The sequence below is a fragment of the Pinus tabuliformis genome, chromosome 8 (assembly GCF_031772625.1).
Source record: "Pinus tabuliformis cultivar Carrire ecotype Pingquan chromosome 8, CPIR1, whole genome shotgun sequence".
Lineage (NCBI taxonomy): Eukaryota > Viridiplantae > Streptophyta > Pinopsida > Pinales > Pinaceae > Pinus > Pinus tabuliformis.
Genome location: NC_142294.1, coordinates 638,750,417 through 638,774,372, shown reverse-complemented (window position 1 = coordinate 638,774,372; position 23,956 = coordinate 638,750,417).

Genomic DNA, 23,956 nt, shown 5'->3' with positions numbered 1-23,956 from the left:
AAACCACTCAGCTAATAGTTGATCTGGAACATAGGTCTTTACCATTCTGCGACGACGACGCCACTCATGTATATGATCTGATATATGTGTGGCCGTTGTCTGCTTGAAATTGGTCAAAATCTCTGTTCCAGTTTCGTACCTTATAGGTAACTGAAAGTGTGTTAAGAAAGTCGTGGCTAGGGAACTAAAATTGTCGAAAGAGGCTCTAGGTAATTCAATATACCATTTAGCCGCCAGACCAGTCAATGTCCTCTGGAAAAGGCGAAGCCTTATCGAATCATCATTCAAGGTATTCGACGAACACCACAGATGGAATGTCATCACATGATTCGACGGGTCTTCGCCAGGATTTCCATTGAATTTAGGAATGTCCGAAGGAAGTTTGTGAGGAATCGCTGGCCACCAATGGGCATAGGCGATTGGATCGTTCGTTAATCGATGTAAATCTGGTAATTCTAGGGTCGCCACGAATGGCAACTGCTGATTCAGGTTTGGCGAGGCGTACCCAGGATACGATGGAATCGCCTGAGTAGTAGGCCTTTGCATACGAGCATAATGCAACTGATGTTGATATGACTGATACGGCTGGTGGGCTTGGCCACTGTAAAGTGGTTGATTTAACCCGTTCTGAATATAGGGTTGCCCACTATTCGCAAAGATCTGTTGCTCAGATCCCTGGTACACCTGTTGAAACTCAGGTTGTTGGTATTGCACCATCCATGGTTGTGAAGCCATGTTTTGTTGTGCGACACTAACCGACGGACCAATATGCGGGGTTATGGTTCCCGTTTGTATCTGTGTCGTCCCGGCAGTTGGCGATTGTGGTTGTGTTCCAGGGTCAATGGGCTGTTGCATTACAACTTGGGGTTGACATACAACAGGCATCGATTGAACTTGCGACACGGTTACAATTGCTGGCGTCGTCGGGATACTAGACATAGGTACACACTGTTGCATGGAATATACAATTCTTGGTTGTTGGGGTAACATAGGTACCCAACCACTCGTCGTTACTTCAGTCAAACCTGAATGTTGTTGAAAACTGCCGTATGGGTATCCCCCCGGAAGGGGAAGTGAAAGGGCATATTGCCCCCCATACGGTAACAATCCAGAGTTCAAGGGTATAGATTGCCTTTGAGGACTGGATGGCCCAAACTGATTTCCAAAGGGATCAATTTGTCTAGTTTCAACATAAGAATTACCGGGTATTATACCGGAAGAACAAACTGGAACAGACCAAGTTGTCGTAATAGTCCCTGGGTGGACTCCTTCTAGCTGATGAGAGCTAGTTGGGACAGTTGGTATGCTGACAAACATCATTGGATTGACAGCAGGAGCTTCTGCTGTCGCTGTGTTATTTGGCACAGTCCTAGATGTCGACGGTTGCTCAGACATTTTAAGTCTATCCAATAAACTGCCTAACGATTTTACAGGGACTTCCTGTGGCGATGGACAAACTTCTGATGCAGAAGGAAAAAGAGTGGTGCCTACTCCAAAATGAGTTGGAGTATTTTCTTGCTAGTCCTCTACGATTTCCTCTATTACAATCAGACCAGGAGGAAGAGGAAGACCGTCAGGTCCGTAAAAGATTTCTGGTGCCGAAGAAGGGGTTGCTTCGACAGCGACAGTTGTTTGAGCAACAAGACTCTGTGGACCGGTTCCAGATGGAACTGGTTCAGTTATACAAGTACTTGTCTTCAGACTAGGATCAGTACAACTGTCCTTCTGTTGCTGTTGAACTTCTTCAATATAGGCAGGGATTCCAGAAATATCAGGAGTGACCAGAATCTCAGATGTTGTCGGAACTGTTGTTCTAACTTTAATGGGAGATTTTGACCCGATCAAGCGAGTTCGCTTTGTCCGTACTACTCTCGATTCTGGAGACAAAGACGGTTGACTCGCGAGTCTCCTCGAACGATGGAGTTTTAATTGACTTTCCTCCACGGTTGCGGATTACTTGATCAACTAAAATACAAAAAGGGGAATTATATTTCCGTATTGAATGAATTTTATTAGACGCTTTTAGACACAACTTTGCTTTTTCATGTTTTAAGAGTCGAGAAAAAGCTAAAGATGACTCTAGTCGCCTTCGATGTATTAACGAGCCCGAAGTGACAAATGCTCGGTTGGACCTTTTCAGTTATAGAGTTTGAAAAGGGCCAAAAGAAACTGCTCTGGAGATCTAGGCAGAGGGTGTGCCAAACCTTTCGCGAAACCACAGAATACGTTTTACGGTACGGGTGGTCGATCTTCGTGAATGATGTGTTCACTGCATCGCAATCAGTAGGGCGGTCGACACGGCTTCCTAAGGATAAAGGATAAATGCCTATAGGGGTCTCCCAATATACGCGACGGTACGCGGGAGCACAAGTCCGTATTAGTGCTATCGTCCCTCAGGAGGAATCACCCACCTTCGTAGAGATCGACAGTCACTACGTTTAACGACGCCGGAACACGTCTCTACCTAGACCTCTATTGTGAGCGTTATGTTACAATGCGTTTTTAGATTCATTCAATATATTTTAAGTTGATCTTGTTTAGCAGTTTGTCTTTCAGGATCACCACGAGATGTATTGGTACAAATTCCTAAATGCAGCTAAAATGATAAGCAAGCTTTACAATCTTTTTAGCTTTGAATATCCTAACTACTGAGGGGAGAGAAAAACATTATCTTTCCACACATAGCACAAAGCACAAACTAATGCACTTTCTCCTAGATCAATTACGCAAACTCATCAAAATGCAAATGCAAGATGCATGTATTTCTTTTCTTTTCCCTTAATGTTGATGTAGGACAGAAAGGAAAACTGTTGTATAACTTTGAATCTAATTTCAAGCAGAAGTAAACAAGCTTGTCCAAAATCAAAAGACACCTTATGATTGACTTGTTTAGACACTGGAAATATATGAATTCAAACCATAAGATGAAAAACAAACAAACTCAAACAGCCATGAACAGTAATAAAACTAGCTCTTAAGATCACAAAGACACTTTTACAGTTCAGGATCTAAGAGGCCACAGCTATACTGGTTCGCTTTTCACAATGGGAAACTGTAACTGAAGCAAGAAATACTGAAAGAACAATCACAGTTTCATCACACAACTGAGGCGGAATAATGTCAAGGAAAGTTGGTTTACAACAAGTACAATGACCAGCAATCAGCAACAAAAAATCAGTGAAAACAGGGCTAAGACACAGTGGGAAACCTCAGGAAGACATAGCCTAACTGGATCAGCGCAGGCTCTGGTCTGTCAAATTGACTCTCAGTGCAGTTCCTGAAGGGAGTACCTGCGCTGAAATGCAGACTGCCTGTGGACAGCCTGCACTGAGACACGAGAGTTGCGTTTACAAAGATTTCCGGGTCATAAAAAGCTCAAAAATGCATTGTTTTTGCTGAAATAAAAAGCTATAGGTCAAGTACAGGCTAAGGGATGATCAAGAGGATGAAAATCTATCACAAAGAGTACAAGAGTCTTTTGTAGATCAGCTCTTCAAATCATGAATCTGCTCAGTAAATGAGCAAGAGTAGCAGCCCCTCTACTTTGCTTTTGATATAGTCAAAAGCTTTTCGATTTGGTACTCTTTTCTTCAAGAAATGAATAGCAAAGATACTACAAACACCAACAAGATACTAGGCTCCCCAGCGGAGTCGCCAGTTTGTTGTGGGGAAAAGTATCCGACTCGGATGACCCTATCCCTACTCTAAGGGTGACAGTCCTTAGCAACAACTGAAAGTAAAGCTTTGATATTTTCCTTTATGAAAGTACAGAGAAGGAAGAAAAGATTGACCAACCGGTGTCTTTCGCTTTTGTCAATCCTGTCCTCTCTCTTTGTCTCTTGTTCCCAGCTCCTTGCTCCCTTTGCCGGCCCAACTACACACAGATCCTGCACAAACAAGAGAGGGAAACTACAAGAAACATGTACTCATAACTGATGCATGGATTAGAGTGAATCAGATATACAAGTAAATACAATACATCAATGCAATACAAGTATATAGGAGAACATTCAAAGCTTTATTGATAGAAGTAAAAGGGTTCTGAGAAGGTTACAACCATCAATGGCTCCAATCCAGCAGCACCTCCCCAGCAGCAAGAAGTCTCCTCTTCACCTCTATAAAAGCAATCACCCAATAGCTCTAACTGTAAACCAACAGCACTTCCTTGCTTTGCACAAAATTCCAGCCTCCTTAGACCTCATAGAAGAGCTCTATATATAGGAAAGAAGAAGAGAGGATGAGTCAGCTTGAGACTGACATAAAGCTGCCTTGTGTCCTCTCCCTCTTCAGTTAATCTTCAGTTCTTGAGTCCACTTGGAGATCCTTGCTTACACATGGAGATCAAGTACCTCTTACTCATCACAGGGCGAATCTCTTGAACCAAGTGTCAGTTTGGAAGCTTCCTGGGCAATTGACACCTTGCAGAATGACTGTGCCACTTGGCCAATCTCGCCCAGCGCAGGTAGCCTTCATTGGAGTTGACTTTCAGCGCAGGTACAAGGAGGAGCAGCTGCATTCCAGCGCAGATGCTCAGTGGAGCAGCTTGACATGATCCAAAAATAGCCTGTTTTTGAGTGTTTTCAGGTGGAGAACTGATGGGAAGTGTTGTGGTTTGATGACCTTGTTCTTCTAGGGGTAAGAACAACATGTTTAGGGACTGAGGATCCCTGTAATTATTGAAATTTCATGCTCCATGTCGCGAGGCACAAAAATGTATATAACAATAGTATTCCATGTATCTATCCAGTAGTGGACAATGGCCAGGTCGAACACCAGTTATCTATCATTGAGATGGAGAGTAAGCTTTGTGATCAAGTTATTTCTATTTTGATGGACCCTGGATCTAATTATAGCTATGTTAGTCCTGACTTGGTGGATACATGTGGTTTGAGTAAGGATTTGCATGGATATTCTTGGTTAGTGTGGTTGGTTATGGGGTAGAAAGAAGTGAGTTCATCATTGGGTAAGTGATTGTGAATTTTATTTGAATGGTATGCCTACAACAACACATTTTAATTTATTAGACAGAGGAGTGTGAGGCTATCTTTGAGCAACTTAAGCAGTTGTTGACACATGCACCAATGTTACAAATTTCATATCTGGACAAAGAGTTTTTGGTATGCAAATATTATTAAAGGAGAGGTCTTGGTGGAGTCCTTATGCAAGATGGAGACACTACAACAAAACTAGTGATTTGCACCAGATTTAGCACCAAATTTTAGTGCATTCTTTTGTAAATGTGATGAGCAACCTGGCACTAAATCTGGCTCTATTGTACAACTTTTAAAGTGTCCTTTTTGGCGTATTATTTTGCATCCTTTTTCATGCTAGATTTTGCATCATTTTTTACACCAAACTATGCATCATTTTTTGCATCAAATTTTGAACCAAGATTTGCATCTTATTTTATGACAGGTTTGCTTCTAGTTTTGTGTCATTTTTTGCATCTATTTTTTATTGTCTTTTGCTTCCTATTTTGTGTCATTCTTTTCTTCCATTTTTGTGCCATAATTTGCATCAAGTTTAGATCGTATTTTGCATCCAATTTAACGTCTTTTTCTGCATCCATTTTGTGTTAGTTTTTGCATATAGTCTTACGCTAGGTTTTTCATCTAGTCTTACACTAGTTTCTGCTTCTAGTTTTGTACCTATTTTTGCACCAACTTTGGTGCCTTTCTTTGCACCATGTGTTGAATTTCATTTAGCACCAAATTTTGCATCCATTTTTGTGCCAATTTTTGTATCTTCTTTTGGTCCATTTTTTACGTCCACTTTTACATTTGATTTCTCTCCATTTTTCCCATCCCATTTTGCACCATATTTTGCATCATTTGTTGCATCCAATTTTGCATCCTTTTTAACACCATTTCTTTCATCCAATGTTATATCTTTTTGAGCATCCAAATTTTCATTTATATTTGCATCTTATGTTGAGTCATGTGGTGTGTCCACCTTTGCATCTTATTTTGTGTCTAATGGTACATTCAATTTAGAGCCATTTTTTACGTCTACTTTTGTATTTGTTTTTGCACCAAGTTTTGCATCATTTTTTGCATTCAATTTTGAGCTCTTTTTATGCCCATTTTTGCACCATTTTTTGTGTCTACTTATGTGTCCAATGTTGCACCATTATTTATGCCCACTTTTTCATCCAATTTTGCATCTTTTTGGTGTCTAGTTTTACATCATTTTCACCATTCAAATTTGCATCTTTTTCACCCTCATTTTGTGTCCACATTTGTATATAATATTGTGTCTAAGTTTGAACCTAAATTTTCATTTGATTATGCATCATTATTTACATCCAATATGGCATCCTTGGTTTCACCTTTTCTCATCCCCATTTAGCATCTTGTTTTATGTCTTTTCTTACATCTTTTTTTTTTTTTTTTTTCCTTTTTTACGCTCAAGTTTGCATCCCAAGTTTACACCATTATTTGCATCATCGTTTGGCATCTTAATTTCTAACATGTTTTGCTTCTTTTTAGCACTCAACTTTGCATCTTATTTTGCATCTAGTTGTCTGTCTTTTTTTGAATCTAATTTGGTGTCCATTTATGTGTCCTTGTTCTTGCCCAATTTGATATCCTTTTGTATGCCATGTTTTGTTCCCTTCTTTTTGTCAACTATTGCACAATTTTTCACTTATAGTTTAAAACACTTTGTATGTCATTATTTGCATATTGCATTAATTCCTAGTTTAGCATCCAATTTTACTTTTAATTTTGCATCCATGGTTACATCCGCATTTAAATTCTTATGTAGAGTATATTTTTCTTTACATATATGACCCCCTTTATAGATTCACTTTACTAATTTCAATTGCATAGTGAAATATATCATAGTTTCTAAATATCATTAAAGAAGATATCACAATTCAAAATCATTTGTAAAGAAATTTAAGGGAAATTGACAACATCCATCCAAAAAAATAACAATGTCATCATATACAATGATTCATTGACATTTTTCAACACATATGTATGAGATAGCAACATAATACTAATAAGATCAGCATTATTTTTAATCAAAACAACTAAAATTCAAATACGATTAACAGATCAAAATATCTCATGAATATCATTATTCTACGATAAATTAATAGCATACATTCAAAGATGGTAATATTACCATACATTATAATTCTCTATCAAAATAATGACGATACTTTCCAATATATAAATCAAATAAAAATATATTAATAATAATATCTTCATCATCTTTAATCAAATCAAACTCATCGTATGATTACCAAATCAAAATGTTTCATTGATATAGGGTAAAGTCACAACACCCATCTAAACATAACAATGTCATTCTACACAATAATTTCTTCATCGAAAACAATGCATGTGCATGCCTAACTACAACCACCAAGATCATCCTCATGATCATCTTGACCATCCTCATTAGTCTCTTCCACATCATCACCAACACCACAACTATCATCATCATCTCCTACGTCACCACCATCATCCTCATCCTCATCATCTCCTGATATATGTTGAGCATAGTTTGGATCATCATTGTGATCATCGTCTTGGCAATCATTACCTATAGCATTCTGGCAAAAAAAATCATTATTACATGTTAGTATTAATTACATAACACAACGCATGTTTTTGTTATACAATGCTAACCATAAAATGAGGTAAGATACAATATCTAATAGTACTAAAAAATAAAATGAAAATACTGTTCGAAAGTATATTGGAAATCCAACTAAGATTACATACCATAGAGTCCATCCAAACAAGAAATTCAACCCATATCTTTTGTTGCAGTGCCTCCTTTTCCAAATGATTTCGAGGTCTTCCATATTTTAGTTTTTGTCAATGAGTAAATAGGGAGAAATTAGATAACAGTGGCTTTCTTCTAGTACAAATTTTATTAAAAAAATATCACACGTTTAATATACTTACAAAGGTTGTTATGAGTGCTTTTAAACCTTTTTGGCCACTACGATGAGTGACTTTTGTCTTGGTTAACCTCGCCTTGGATTCCTTGTCCTAAAACATAAACCAATTCAATTTATTTTCACATAAATACACGTCTAAGATACTTATAAGTATTAATACATTCTAAGTAATGTTTCATGAAAAATTCAATACCTAAATTCTTTCATCGTCGACCTTTCTTTGTGCATCCAACTTCTCATACGATTTTACAAGTTCTTTCCATACTTTAAAAGGTATGATAAATGGTCTTTGTTTTAGTGTTTGATCTTGAGGAATTTTTTTAATTTTTCTTGTTTGGTTGCAATGAAACCTCTTACAGTTGAGCAAAGTTTTCAATTTTATCTTCTTAACCCACCAACTAGTACCAAATTCATTCTTTATGTCCTGTACCACCATCCCTTTTAGGTAACTGAGCATGAAGGTGTCATAGAAGTAATAAGGAAAACTTCCATGAGTCATTTCAATAGTTACACAGACCAGATGCGATGAGGGAGACAAAGATAAAAGAAAGTCCACTCTACAAACTACTATCTACAAAAATTTCACAACTGAAATTATATTGCAGCAACTGAAATTAATTCTTCTAACTGTTAATCACTTTAGTAGTTTATTGCTACGATAACAATGAATTAATCACACTGAAATATTCACAAAATTAAACATTTTGGAAGATAAACTGGAAACTGAGAAAATACTAGCATACACAGTTATAACATCATTATTTTTGGACAAAAGTCCCCAAAAAAATCCAACTTGGGAAAACCAGTGCAGCAGCGGAAGGTTTTTATTACTAAGCAACAGTGAGAAATTCCAAGTACAACTCGATGTTGAAATTTGCTAATCCTATAAAGAAAAAATTTGGTAAAAATATTGTGAGGAAATTTTCCTCATCCCCACAATCAATCCTGGCTCAATCAAGCCAATCGAACTAGCTCTCGAATGCCTCTGCACAAGCCCTGCACCAACTCTATGCATGCCTAAAACTCACTGCCCTAGAATTGCCTTTGATTAGTTTTTGACTGACTGCCATTGGTCTGGAAGCCTCTCACTAGGCCATTTGGAATTTCTTTCAACCACTAGCACTTGCAACAACCCTTCATCTAGCTAAATTGAATTCCCCTCTAGAGACGTATGTGCAACACCTGTGTCATCCTCTCTGTGGCTATCTTTACCTCTCTGCAAGCTACTCTTAGGATCTATAAAGTTTCCTCCAAACTCATTGTCTTTACCTCCCTCTGTCACTACTTCCCTTCTTTGGCTCGAACTCTTCCAGAAAATAATTGTTGTTCTCTAGAAAGTTAAACTACCCAAGGAAATCAATCTCAAGTGTATTCCTCTGTTTACCCATCGACTTGTTCCTATAATCTCTAGTTGGGACTCGAACAACCAAGATTAAAACTTAATCAACGACTAAGATTATTTCCTAGTCAATGAATGTGAGTTTCTAGAGAAATATCACCTTCCTCTTAATTATTGTTAATTAATCATTTTCCCTAAGACTTGCAAAAAATTTAATTAGTGATTAATTAACTTAATTAAGGCACTTCTAAGTGGATTTTCCTAAAACATTTTCTGGGTTATGGAGTCCTAGTTTATCTTAGCCTCTCTGACAACTGCAAAGACTAGAACACCATCTGATGCTACAAAACTAACATTGCCCACCAAAGTGGGTGCCTCTATAGGAGAAAAAAATTCTCCCAATCTTCACATCCATCCGACTAAACATGCAACCACTAACAACCACCACTAGCTGACAATCTGCCATTGTATCCCCACAACCTACATTAGTCATATACATTCTCACCCATCCAACAAAAGCACATGAACGAAGGTTGGCTTCCAATCAAAGCTTATTCTTGTTTGTATTTGGGCATTTTATATGTATTATGGGATGACCTGGAAGAAAGAGGGGATTTGACTGTGCTCTTGTTCCCTCACCTTAAATTCGGGGGGCTGGCATGTGGGGGGTTAATCTTCGATCTTAGTCTAATGGGGCCTCCCCTAATGGCCCCAATGGGTATAGGAGGGGTTGATTGAGATAGCATTGTTCCATTTATCCCTATTCCATACTTTCCATTTTTCATCTTACATTACAAGCTCATGTTCGACCTCCATTCTTCAGGTCCCATTGACCCTTAGTTTTCTGGGATTTGACACCCATACATCTACATACCTAGGTTGGGCCTAAAACTTTTCCCTAAGAGTTTGATGTAGCTAAAAGAAAAGGAAAGAGCATATCATGGCCACAAAATAAAATAAAAATAATATGAAAATGACAACTCTCAAATGATAATTTTGGGAACCGCAAAGTGATATTGATGGAGATTTGAGGGCAAACCCTCAAATAATGATTTTTAAAGGCTTTTACACCACACTTTCCACCCAAAAACCTCAACGCATGCCACATGGAGTTCATTTATTGGATGACATCAACCTTTTGAGGCCTCACTACCGACACATGCGGGCTCTCATTTGATTTATTATCTAAGCTAGATGGGTTGTCTTGTAACCCAATGCATCATTATGATTTTACTTGTATTTTAGGGGATTTTAGACTAAAAATTATACTTGTCCTCCTGATATAAATAAAGGAAATTATTTTTTCATTTGTCATCATCATCACTTGTGAATTCGGCATCTCTACTTGAGAATTTGAGCCTCTTTTCCTATTGGAGAGATGTGATCTATGGAGAATACTTTGTATTGGAGCTATATTCTTGTCTTTGGAGAAGTTGCCTTGGACCAATGATTGGATTGTACATGCATATTGTCTTGCAAGTGCTCTTTTATAAAAAAATTGATTTCGTTTCTAATATATAGAATAAACTGGTGATCTATATTAAATATTGTGCCTTAATTTTGATGAGTATCAACTTTGTGGATGCTAAGTCATATTATTGCATGCATTACTCATTGTATGATATGTGAATGGAAAGCCCCATGATTATCTTACATTAGCTCTCCCAAGTGAATTTTGGTCTTGTACAAAGAAAATACTTAGGGTTATGATGTTAGGGCATCAAAATATCCTTAATCCTTTGCAAGTTTTAGATAACCTAATGAATTGATACACTCCATCAACACTAGGACTAGGCATCACCCATCCTTATTTGGTGATAGAGTCAATTTTCATCCATAAAGTTTACTTTCTCTATCTTACCTATCTTGGTCCTCTGAATGGCCAAGCGACCAGCTAGGGCTCTCTGTGACAAGAAGAGGGAATTTGGGTCATGGAAAGTATAAACATCGAGGGTTGAGTGGTAGCCATAAAATCATTCCCCTTGGTGGGCATTCATTTTATTTTTATGAATAATCTCCCTTGCCCTAGATATTTTCCCTAGCGTAAACACTAGTTTAGTTATAGCTTCAACTTGGAGGCATTTGAGGGTTTCGTGTGTCTTAACCTTGTTGGAATATGTTGTAGGAAGCCCTTTCTTAGCATCTTGACCTTTAGTCATCCCATCTCTCAACCTGAAAAAATCAAACCCTAGGTCTTATGTTGCCCTAATTTGGCCTTTTCAAGGAAAGCAGGCTTCTTCATCTTGATGACTTATGCCTAAATTGTGCCTTTCCCTTGGAGGCCTCTTTGTCACCTTACACCTCCAGGCTTAGAACACCTATTAGTTGACTTATTATATATAGGGACTCCTCCCACTAGTGAAAATCCATAATGAGTAGGGATTTTTGCTTGTGGTGACAATGAGCCACCACACCATTGTTGTCACTTAGTCTAGTGCCTTCCTTGTAGCGTACCCCTCTCCAAGGCCCGATAGATCTTGCAGAAACACAAACAAAAGAGGTTAAAAGACAAAAGAGGATACAAAGGCAAAGACCACTACCTTCCATTGTCATTGGCCTGGCACAGTCTCCAAATATTTTAGAAATAGTTGTACAAGGATAATAATAAAGGTTGTGATGCCTCTGAAGAGGGATTGAGTGCATGAAGTATAATAGAGGTGTTAAATAGTATACTCCATGGAGGAAGAGAGTGCTCAGACACACAAAACATCGATAGTATTAGTAATTATATGCATATCAATAACATCAACATATTTCTCCTTCTAATACCTATGAATGTTCCTACTGAGAGCCAGATGCTTGAATGTGCATTGATAGGCCAAGAGGGTGAATATCAGTGACCAATATGTGTGCATGAGGATATGATATGTGTATTAGAGAAAAGAGAGAAATATTTTTGAGTGAAACTGTGTTTGTATTTGTGTGAAAGCAAGCCTCTTCATTGGTCAGAACAACAAGGGATAGGTTGTGTAAATGATGTCTATTCATATGATAGAGGTTCTGCATGTATGTGTATGCCTTGGTTATGTACTAACCAACCATTGCAGGTCCGTTGCTAAGGACATGGTACAATGTCCCAACAAAGGAGAATGTTGCACTGGACACCAAGGACTCTTACACAACCTTTGTCTGCCAGTAAGAATAAATTCTGCTGCAAGAAATAGTGAGCCATTGGTGCCCAAAGAGGACATGAAGATGCCTATGAGCATGTGATGTGGGCATGCAAGCACACAGAAGAAAATATAAAACCAAGCTCACCTCCTTTGAAGTTCAATATTTTTCATAACAAGTACTCAATCAGAAAAAGCATAGGACTTAGACCATATGAATAAACATGGACAAGAACAAAAAAAATATTTAAAAAAAAAAAAGTAATTTTGTTCTAAAAATATCAAATCCATACATGAATGCATGTTCTCTTTGAAAATATAAAAAAATACAACAATTCTGTACTCAAAACATCCAATCTAGACATGCATGTCTATTCTCCTTTGAAAATAATAGATCTACATGCAAGAAAAATAATGATCCCTTGAAAGTAGAGGATGAAAATTATAATAATAATCTAATTTTAAGGTGTATGATACCCCCTTGTTTGTGGGACAAGTGACCCACCTCCGTGCAGTGATTTCACTGCTAAAGTCTATTGAGGTGTACATACTCTAACTCCCTGTGTTTTTACTTTGAACATATGACCTCTTACAAGGAAGCACATGTTTTCAACCATTAAGCCCACTCAAGATGTACAAAACATAGTTTTCTTTTTTTCTTCATTTAGGGTCATGTTTCTTCTGCAACTGATGGTCAGAGAGTTGCTCTTAGTTATGGATAATTTTCTACCACATTCATTGGCATGCTTCTTCAGAATGAGACACACTATATAGAACTTCCCATACTATAATTATTGTGTTCCATCATCAAGTATATCAATACAACATACAAATTACTTACCTAGGTCTAGGTATTCTTTACTAATATCAACAATTTTTTTGTCTTTGTGTGTTTGAAGATTTTGAATAGCGACCTCATCAATTCGGTCTACGAGATAGAGGACCTATAAAGCAACATAGTACAGTACGTTTGTCACTTTTTATGTACTATCAAGGTACATGAATTATATAAGTCAATTATGTGGAAAAGTAAAATCATACCTCAATATCTTTCTGCAATTTTGTTTCCAAAAATGGTGCACTCCTAGCACTTTTAATGTTATCTGAAGCAATGTAAAAAATACCATTTTGTTTTACAGTCATGTTTTCAATATAATAATCCAAGCTAATCATCTCCTCATCATGCATGGATGAGAATAACTGTAAAATAGGAGCAATCGGTTTATGATTATTTGAGTCTTCGATATAGCCCAATTTGATATACTTTCCAAAGTTCTCCCGGAATTTCTTGTAATCCTGCATTAATAATCCAAATTTTCAGTCATTTTTTCAATATAATCATCCAAGTTAATCATCTCCTCATCATGCATGGATGAGAACAACCATAAAAGAGGAGAAATCCATTTATGATTATTGAGTCTTTGATACAACCCAATTTGATATACTTTCCAAAGTTGTCCCAGAATTTCTTGTAATCCTGCATTAATAATCCAAAATATTGTAAATTCCTTTTACAGAAGCTTCAAAATGCATTCACTCAATCAAAATCAAGAATATAACAGAAGAAAATGCAATAATACTTCAGTTTCATTAAGTTGACAAGAATCAATCAACATTACTATCACAAAACACGATTTCCATTTCTAAGAAGAAAGTTCAGGAACATAAAGATGTAAGGAGTCTATAAACAACTCAAATTATGGTGCATGTATTAACTGGATTCTACTAATCTATGAAACATAACTCCATTCAAACAAATAGTGTTTAATGAGCACCTCACATTGAATTTAAGGTGGAAAGTAGGATAGCATAACAATATTTCTTGGACCATGACACTGTTAATAACTTTCCTCTAAATTTACAGGTTGTGGACTTACACCTTTATTCTCACTCTGCACAATTCCATGAATCATATAAAATGTCTTTTGTACAAGACGCTTATTCATTATACGGACATGACATGAAAATTAAAGGATTTAGTCACAACTAGACTCAACAATGGAAGCTACAAGGTAGCAAGTCCCTGCACTGAGTGGGGTAGTTATGGACTCAAAGCGAGCAGTTTAATGCCCAGTGAGCGAGCAAGCTTGTCTTTGAGATAGATACCTGAAAACTAACCTACATGTTTTCAACAGATCCATGTTAAATAGAAATTGACTGCACGTGAATGTTTCAGCGAATATGTTTCCATGTTTCACATGGAAGCTAACATCAGGATCTAGGTAAACTAATAAATATTGGCTGAACAAATCTAGCAATAGTAGAAAGAAAACTTGTACCTCTTCTTCATGAAGCTTTCTAATTCGCACATTGCATTTATTAGCAAATGAGTACCTTGAGTTTGAGTAGAGGATGAAGTAACAGACATATCCTTTTCTCTGGACTAATACCTCATTTTCTACAGATGATGAAGATGAACCCATAGGTTCAACATTATGAACTTCCGAAGAAACACTATCAGCTGGAGTGAAAAGCTACTATGATGAATCCAGCAGTTTACTTTGGGGCATGTCAATTGCATTGCTTAGCAAATGAGTATCTTGACTCTGAGTAGAGGATGAAGTAACAGACATATCCTTTTCTAAAGTTGATGTAAGGCGAGTTTGTGCTATGCCATGACCCCTTGTCAGAGAAACTAGAACTACAGGACCATCATGGAAAATAGGCTGTGAAAGCTTAGTCCTAGAAGCCTCAGAAGTTTCAAGCTTGAGAAAAATGGACTATGAGTTAAACTTGTACTACATGAAATCACCTTTTGTTAGATGCAGCTCGCTAGTTGTTCTTTGTGTAAGATGCACTTTGATATTACAATTTTGGTAGTATTGTGGATGTTGGTTGTAATGCCAGTGTTAAGTTTTAGATATAAGATATGCTATTTTATATTTAGCTTTTGGAAATGCTACCGATGACTTAATGCCATGCCAAAATTCTTCTTAATAATTCCTAATGTCAACAGTTTATAATTGCATCTCTAATCGTGCATTATGAGATCACTTTGTGTCCACTTCATGCAATCATAATGGATCGATATCTATCCTCTTGATACAAAGATCTCTCCTATTGATTGAGAAAGAACCTCTACTTTATTTAAGATGATGAAAAGAACCACTAATTTAACTATGACCAATGCTTTCTACTATTAGAAAATAGGAGGTTTCTCTATAGGTAGGACGAGGTGAACACCTCCTGTTGAATGAGTTAACAGGAATAGGGAGGAGGACACCTTTGATTGATAGCATGTGTTCTTGAGTACTCATTCTCTTGATCTTCAACATTATTTCACCTCCTTAGGATCAATAGTGTTGAGACAGGGACCTACCTCCAACCACAAAAGATCAGTTATGCTCTGGTAACAATGATCTCATCCATAGGTCAATGGTGTTGTTAGGGTATTGATTAATTTTTTTTTTCATTTCATTTATGCTAATGTGGAAATAGTAGCATCAGTTCCATGCCATTTCTTGAAAGCTGAATACCCTCAGTTATTCGGTTCAATTCCGAAAGAAGTATCCTTCTCCAATGCCATAAGCAAAGAAGATACATTCTTAAATGTGAAGATAATATAGCCACTGTAATGAATGACTTTAGATCCTTTTTATTAAGGATATAGCTTCAATGCACTCTCTGTGAGGGACAAAGAACTCTAAATATAGGGAGAGGATTGTGTCAACTTCTTGCAATTGCATCTCTAATTGTGTTGTATTTTTTTTTGCTTTTGAATATCTAATGCTAGTGAATTTGATGTATTTTGTTGTCTTGGCTCGAAGAAATAGAATAGGGAAAATTACATGTATGAATTCATGGGAATTCCTACTTTATTGTCTATTTATCCATGTGTCGTTTAATCTTCAGAATTCATGGGAATTCCTACTGTATAACTAAGCTATATAGTACAAGTTATTACTTGTTAGCCAATCACTTAATTACCGGATATAATTAGGAAATAAACTGATAGTTATTGCAAAAGAAACCAACATCACCATTTTATAAAATAAAGATTATAATCACATAAAATAGAAATAGTCAATAGTTTAGCAAACAAGAAGTTTTAAAAAGAAAGACCTGGTGGCCATTCTTCTCATCAAGGTTGGGAGGTGCTGAGCTAGTTTGAGCATGTATCTGCAATCTAACGGACATATCAGAAGTCATTCAACAATTAAACTCCATTTAATGTGCGCTAATTAAGATCGCCATGGTAAAGAAAATACTGCCAATTCTTGCATCAAAAAAATGAAAATAGACCAACTCCATATCCCACAAACAATCTTCTAATGGCATATTTAATCAAGTTAAGGAACATACAGTAAAGCAAGTAAGTCTAACTCCATATCCCACAAATTTTCTTCCAATGTCTAATAGGAATTCCTTCTGTACAAGAGTATAATATAAGTACATTTTACTCTTTCTTAGAAACCATATTTTCTGAGAGAAGATAATAGTCCTAAAGTTAGGAACTACTAAATATCATTGTTCCTAAAGTTTCTTTTGAAGAGAATCAAATTATATCAATAAATACGCAGAGAACATAAACAATTAGTCTCTTCCTCTATTTCTTTCAACTAAAATCCAAATGAAATTTAACAACATAGCTAACTAGATAAGCTAAAATTATTTTGATAACAGGATTACAAATAAGGATAAGTATAGAGTTATACTTGACCCCTGAAATTTACCAGCTTGAAATAAAAATCATCTTTAAGAGCTTGAAATCAGATGACACTATCCAAGATGGATGGTTGATGCATGACGCAAAGCTTTCACCACCATAATACTCCCCTATTCCCCTATACAACACTATGTTGTAATAACTAGCTGAACTAAACAAAAAGCTACAAATACTCTAATTTTGAAATAAGTCTAGTTAATTTTTATCAAGTCACTATTCAACCATAACATTGAATTGGATCATTGCATCCTTTGGTCCCAGATTGTTTGGCACTAGCCGATCTCTTTTCTAGGAATTTTTGATGATACTCCTCTGCTCTGTAAAACTTCTTCGCTAGCAGGATCTCTGTCATGATCTCTTTATGCAGTGACCTTTTGTGCCTTTCCATTGATTCCTGTGCAACTCTTTCCTACTCAGCTAGATAGTAATATATGCTAGATCTTTACTGAGTGCCTTTATCATTGCCGTGCAATTATATTCACACAGTGCTAACAATTCATGTATCTGATGCAATTTCTATACACCAACCAGATACAAGTGTCTTTATAGTTTTTTCCTTATATGGTTATGAAATAGGAAAACCACATTAGGATCCAATTATATTTTCTATACCCCGCTCTACAACCCTATAGCAAGTATGTTAACAAGCCATTGAAATGAAAATTATATGGTGGATACATTTCCAAATACCTGGATTTGGTTTTCATTAGGAGTTTAGCTTTGAAGTGCAACTATAGAATATTAATGGGACTCCACTCCCAATTGCATCACTTCGAACCTCAGAAGTGAGGCCAAGTATACTGAAAACCCGTCTCTGCTTAAAGCACTCTATATATATCACTGCCTGGAGCCTACAAATCTTTTGAAGTACAGGCAATAGAATTAAAAAACACATTAAGAAGCCCAAATCTGATTTAGTCTGATATGTGAAATACAGAGAATTATAATGGCTTCCATTTTTTTTAACTAACTGACGCTTCTCAGGAAATTTGATTTGTAAAAAAAGTATGTACATGATTTTGACCAGTAATGAAAATTAAATGATGAACATATTCTTTAATATAGAATACAACTTCTAGCATTTTCTTCTTTTAAATTAGAACAGGGCTCTAGAGGGAAGCTTCACCTTGGTAGTGTCATTATCAATATTGTGGCTGACAACGATGGCTTAGTCTCCAGAAGTCCTAGAAAATGAACCTCGATTGTCAACATTCTGTTCCATGTTGTAGACAATGGCTCCCTCCAGAATAGATCTCAAAGGCAACAAGTTACCTACAGTCAAATTGGCCTTCTTTCTGTAATAAAAAAACTATCCTGTGTAAATATCTTCAACGGATAATAAGAGCTCTTTCTGATGCTTGTAATGGAATGGGTGCCCAAAGGTCACCTTGCAAAGGGGAGTGCTGTGGCAAGGGTCGTGCATTACGTCTGTGAAAATTACCATGATGTAGACATTATGCTCGCCATAGTCGAGGCTTCCCAAACGTGCAGGTCCCTTCCTATAATGGGTGTGGGATCTAAGCATGGAGCCTATTCCTTTTCTCTATGCACGAATAGTGCGACCCATGTTTGCATACTAGAGCAGATCACTACACACGGAGTTTGGATCTTTTGTGCCTCTGAAACTAGAAGTAACAAATATGGCTATATATACAACCTATAGGTTTACAGGAATAATTTATAGTGTGCTTGTAGGGAAATTCAGTTGAGATATTATGCTATATCCACACACTTAAACCCTTGGCCGTTAAAGCCAAAATAAATGGCCGCCTGATAGCAAAATCTGAGTTATGAAGTCAAAAAATTCTATGTGTAATGGAAATTAATTGAAATTTTAAATATATTTATATTAAAGAAAATTTATATATTTTTAATATTTAATATTTAATTATATATTAATTATTAAATTTAATAATTTAAATTTTTCATATGTTTATATAAGAAGAAATTTTATATCTTTTCAATATTTCATATTCAGATTTACATTAAAGTTTTAAATTTTGAAAATAAAATAATTTTTTGGAGGGAGTAGTGAAATATGGTTTGTTGGTGAATTGTAATTTTAAAGTTGTTTTTTATTTGTCAAAATTAATATAAATTATTTAAATTTCAAAATTAATGGAATGAAATGAGCAAAAGTAATGGTTGTTATAAAAAGAAAACTACATATTTGTTAACCTTTAAGATGTATGATGTTGAATTTTGTTGGAATTGAAAATTTCTTATTCAAATTTTTACCGTATAGTATGGAATTCGAATCCGAATGGTAGCCAGGGTTTAAAGCAATGCAATTGAATAGGTTTTGTCTATATCGAGCAATTTCTTGACACAAATTCTTTGATTCCTCTACTCAGGACTCGAAATGCAGGGATTGCATAGAAGATGAACTATTGCATGATTTAATAGTGTGGACTACAGATTTTGTAAGGGTGGAAGAATCAATCATGCAATGGACACTACAATGCAAATTCAAACTACGCAAACAATCCATCAGCAAAGGTTGACTACACTAGTACAATGGTGAAATTCCACAATATAACGGATATGGAAGATATGGAATTGGTAGTTCCCAACTAATTGTCCCTAGTTCAATTGCTATTATAAGCACTGGTAGAATATGAAATCACTTAGTTGGTTGAGATTTTGGGCTTTGGGGGTAGAAAACATGTAGATCTATTGAATATATAGCCCCACCATAGAAATCTGGATCGACTAGGTTCTGCTATTGCAGAAATAGTGACAAGTTGTCAAATAATGTTAGTTATCAAGGAAGAATATATGATTTATAACACCTAGATTTTACCACCAAAGCACCCAAAACCCCAAATTCATGGCATCTACATTTTAATCCTTTTTCCCTCATGATCAACCAATTCCAGTCTTCACAGTTATACCATGATGGAAAACCCCTCCCAATGAGAGCTGAAATTTCGAAGAGAAATTAAAAGTAGAGGAAGAACTCAAAAAATAAAGCAAGAAAATTGAGTTGCGAAAAAGAGAGAAAAACAAGGAGAGTGAAAAAAACCTTAGGGATTCAAGCAAGTGTGGGAATATGGCCGAAATATGGCTAGCAGAATTAGGTAAATGGGAGAGACTTATTGATCTCACATGCATGTGTTTCAATTGGGCCAACCTGAAGCCTTCGTTTGTTTCATATGAGCACCATGTTCATTGCTTTTGAAATGTTGATTTTTACCCATAACATCCAACCTGAAAATTTAGCGAAATATTTGTTTATACTCCTCTCACTTGAAAAAGAGTTTTATTTGAGCCAACTTCCTCAAATTAGATATCAAAATTGATTTTCAAATGAAATAAAATGGCTATATTTTTTAATATTAAAAGTTACTTTTAATTATCCCCATGGTCTACATCATGAGAGAATGGGTTGTTAAGGCATTTCTTATGACATTTTTGGTTTAAACATTGATTAACTTAGTGTGCCAGGTGTGAGGCAATGTGGGTACACTTGGAGGTGATTGTGGTAGTGGATATGATAGATCCCCTGTCACATAAGTACGAGCCCGCTATAGTTGTAGATTATGCCATATACAAAAAATAACAATAATAATATTAATCTTATTTTATTTATTTTATTAAATCATTTATTTATCAAGATTACACGTTATTAAAAGAACATGATTTTATTGGAAGTATTTTAGGTGACGGCAACAAGGGAAACTAATTTTCCTATAAGCATTTTCTAAATTAATGTGTGTCCACTCAAACACTCTCATAGAGAAAAAGTCTTGACCCCACCCAGAATGCCTAAAAGGTAACTCTCAGGAAAGCCACCCATTGTCACCTTGGTGACATTCTCTCACTATTTATACTACAAGAAGGATGTCATTCTCCAAGGGGGAACCCTTAAAGATTAAGCTAAGCTAGGTCATTGATTAAGGAAGGAAAGTTCCTTAATAAAGACTAGTGATTTGGCACTACTAACTCTCAAAGTAAAAAGCCAGGGATAAGTGTGCGAATAGTAAAAAGAACCATGAATTATTAACAAATTTTGAATGATTTTAATTAGACAACTATGCTTATTCATGGAACAAAATTATCCTTGAAAAATGAAAGATAAAACTTGCTCAATTAACCATATAACATGAGATCCTAGTGAAGCATAGATCCTAGTGAATCATAAATTGTGTCCATACAAGTAACACATTAGATGATTCATTGATCATATTCATGAGCATTGGAGATTGAGAGTTCATTATCATCATCAAGAAACCATTCCACAATTAAGAGATCAAACACCAATAGTGGGATGCCAACGAGTTGTGTGATTGCAATTATAAATAAAGGAAATATTCAAACTTGTTGTTACTACTAAGGAAAATTAAGACAGAAAAGTTGAATGTGGACTACTTACACGCCATTTGTAACATTCAAATTTCGTCCATTTGTCATCAATTTGTCACTATTTATAGTTGGGTAGTTTGTAACCAAAGAATTGTGACATAAGCGATATATTTGTAATATTCCAAAGTGTGTAATTACAACTAATGAACCATGAGAAATACCATTAGCGTGTGATCACAATAACCACTATGTATTTAGAACAAAATTCCATTAAGACTAGAGATCAATGTAGGTTTTAAATCACCCCTAAACAATAAGAAATTCCATATGTCAACATCAAATATTTAATAATTATGTGCATTACCTAAATTGTGTGCATAGTGCACCAATAGTGGCACTATTGGGCTTCTATCACTATCTCATTATGTGTGTTAGGATGTGGCACTTCAAATTAAAAAGTGATCATACATCTACAAAAATGCAGGCAAGTAAACCATCAAGACAATCTTAAAAATAGTGAATTGTTAGCCTTATGAACCAAGTCATTTCACATTCCCATGACTTGATTTGCATAAGGGTGTGGTTAAAATGTCAACTGTGTTAAAAAAATGTAAGAAATAAATGTATCAAGAACAAAATTTCACCATGATGGAAATTTGTAAACCCTTTTCACAATTATTAAAGAGCTTAAATATCAAGGTGTTTCATGCATTCATGTACTCATGTGAAGCTTATGAGTGTTTATTATGAATAAATGGAGATGAATTTTGGAAAAAAAAAGGAGGTTTTAGTTAAGAATGGAACCAAACACAATAAATTCCTTTAGTTTTTTCACAGATGTTATGGTTAAAGAGATATGAGTTTGTCTTCCTTGTTGCTCTTTTCACTGCGCTTCTGGATGGTCAGTTTTGGAATCAAGTTTGAAGAGGCTAAAATTATGTTTTTGCATGTTTAAGGGCTCCAAGTTGTAGTGGACATCTCCAAGCTTCCTCACAGGTCTTCAACAACACTCAAAACTTCATTCAAGTCATCAAAATTTCAAGTCAGCTATTAGTTGTGCTTCTGACAGGATTTGTTGTGTTTTATGTGTGACCAACTTCAAGCTTGGATTCTGAACAAATGGGAAAGTATTTTTGAAAACGGGAAGATTTTTTTGTTCATAACATACCCAAAAACAAAATCCTCTCTCTTTATTTACATAGCAGTTACTGTCTTGGTGTTACTAGTGGCACTTTGAGACCTATTTGTCACAATTTCACCAGGCCAGAATTGCTAACAGGGTTCTAAAACTTTTTGAAATTCGACTTGGTGGACCTCCAACTTTGCATGGCTGACCTAAAATCTATTTGGATAATGAATTTTGAAGATTTTATTTCATATCCCATGATTATATCTTCATTTATCACATTTTTAGTTAGTCAAAAAACAAACCCTAGATAGTAGAATATGGGAAAATTTTGCAAATATTTTATCCATGTATGCTAGGGAATGTGAGGGCCAAGTGCCAGGGAAAAACAAGGGAGAAATAATTTCAAATGCATGGAAATTAATTATCAGCATGTTCCAAGTGTGCTAAGGATGGAGTGAAAAGGTATACTAGCAAGTTCCAAGGCATCACAAGGGAGAACAAGGTCAAAATGATTGAAATAAACAAATAAGAGTGCAGTCTGCCAAGGAGTGTCAAAACATTCCATGTGTCCCAAGGTCGAAGTGTGTTAGGAGAAGTTCATAATAGTAATTGAAGGAGGAAATCCTATGGTTGTGATAAGGTTCGTACAAAGTAGTTTCAGAAAAAGGGAGAATTTGGGTTCGACGCAACATTGTTTTTCAATGACTTGGTTGGGTTCCCAAGTCGCAAAAAAATTAAGGCTATCTATGAGCACATGATAGATAAGGAGTGCTAAGGTGTTCCAAGGAATGCGAGGAAGTGTTAGAAATTTCCAAGGAATTTTTGGCATGCCAAGACATGCCAAGTGCTAAGGCATTACAAGAAGTTGCGGGTGCCAAGGTGTGACGCCAACATATGCTAGGGAATGTTACGGCCAAGCTCCAGGGAAACACAAGGGAGCATAGTTTCAAATGCATGGAAATGAATGAATAAGAGTATGACAAAGAGTGTTAGCCAGCAAGTACGAGATGTTATAAGTGTCAGGGAGTGTTAGGGAGTGCCAAAGCATACCAAGAAATGCAAGGGATGCTAACACATGCTACATAATGCCAAGGGATTATTAGGCGTGCTAGTTGTTATGGCATGTCAAGATGTAAAATTTGTTGCTTAGTTATTTAATTTTAGGACTACGATTGGATGTGAGCCTTGTCTTCATAACTTGTTAAGTTGGATAAGTTGAAATTATGAGTAGCCTAATATGAGTTATAGGAAGTTCTTAGGTGAACAAGGCATAGTCTAGTTGTAGTAATTGTAACGTCGTCAAGCTGTTGTTATAATTAAGTTGTTGTTATAGTTGAAGTAGGATTTTTTTGGGTTCCCATGTTGCAAAAATGAAAGGGTAGTTGTGAGGGCATGATAGCTAATGAGTTCTATGGCGTGGTAAGGAATGAAAAGGCATGCTAACACATTATAGATAGTTTTGTGGTCTGATGGTTTGATTTAATTTTAT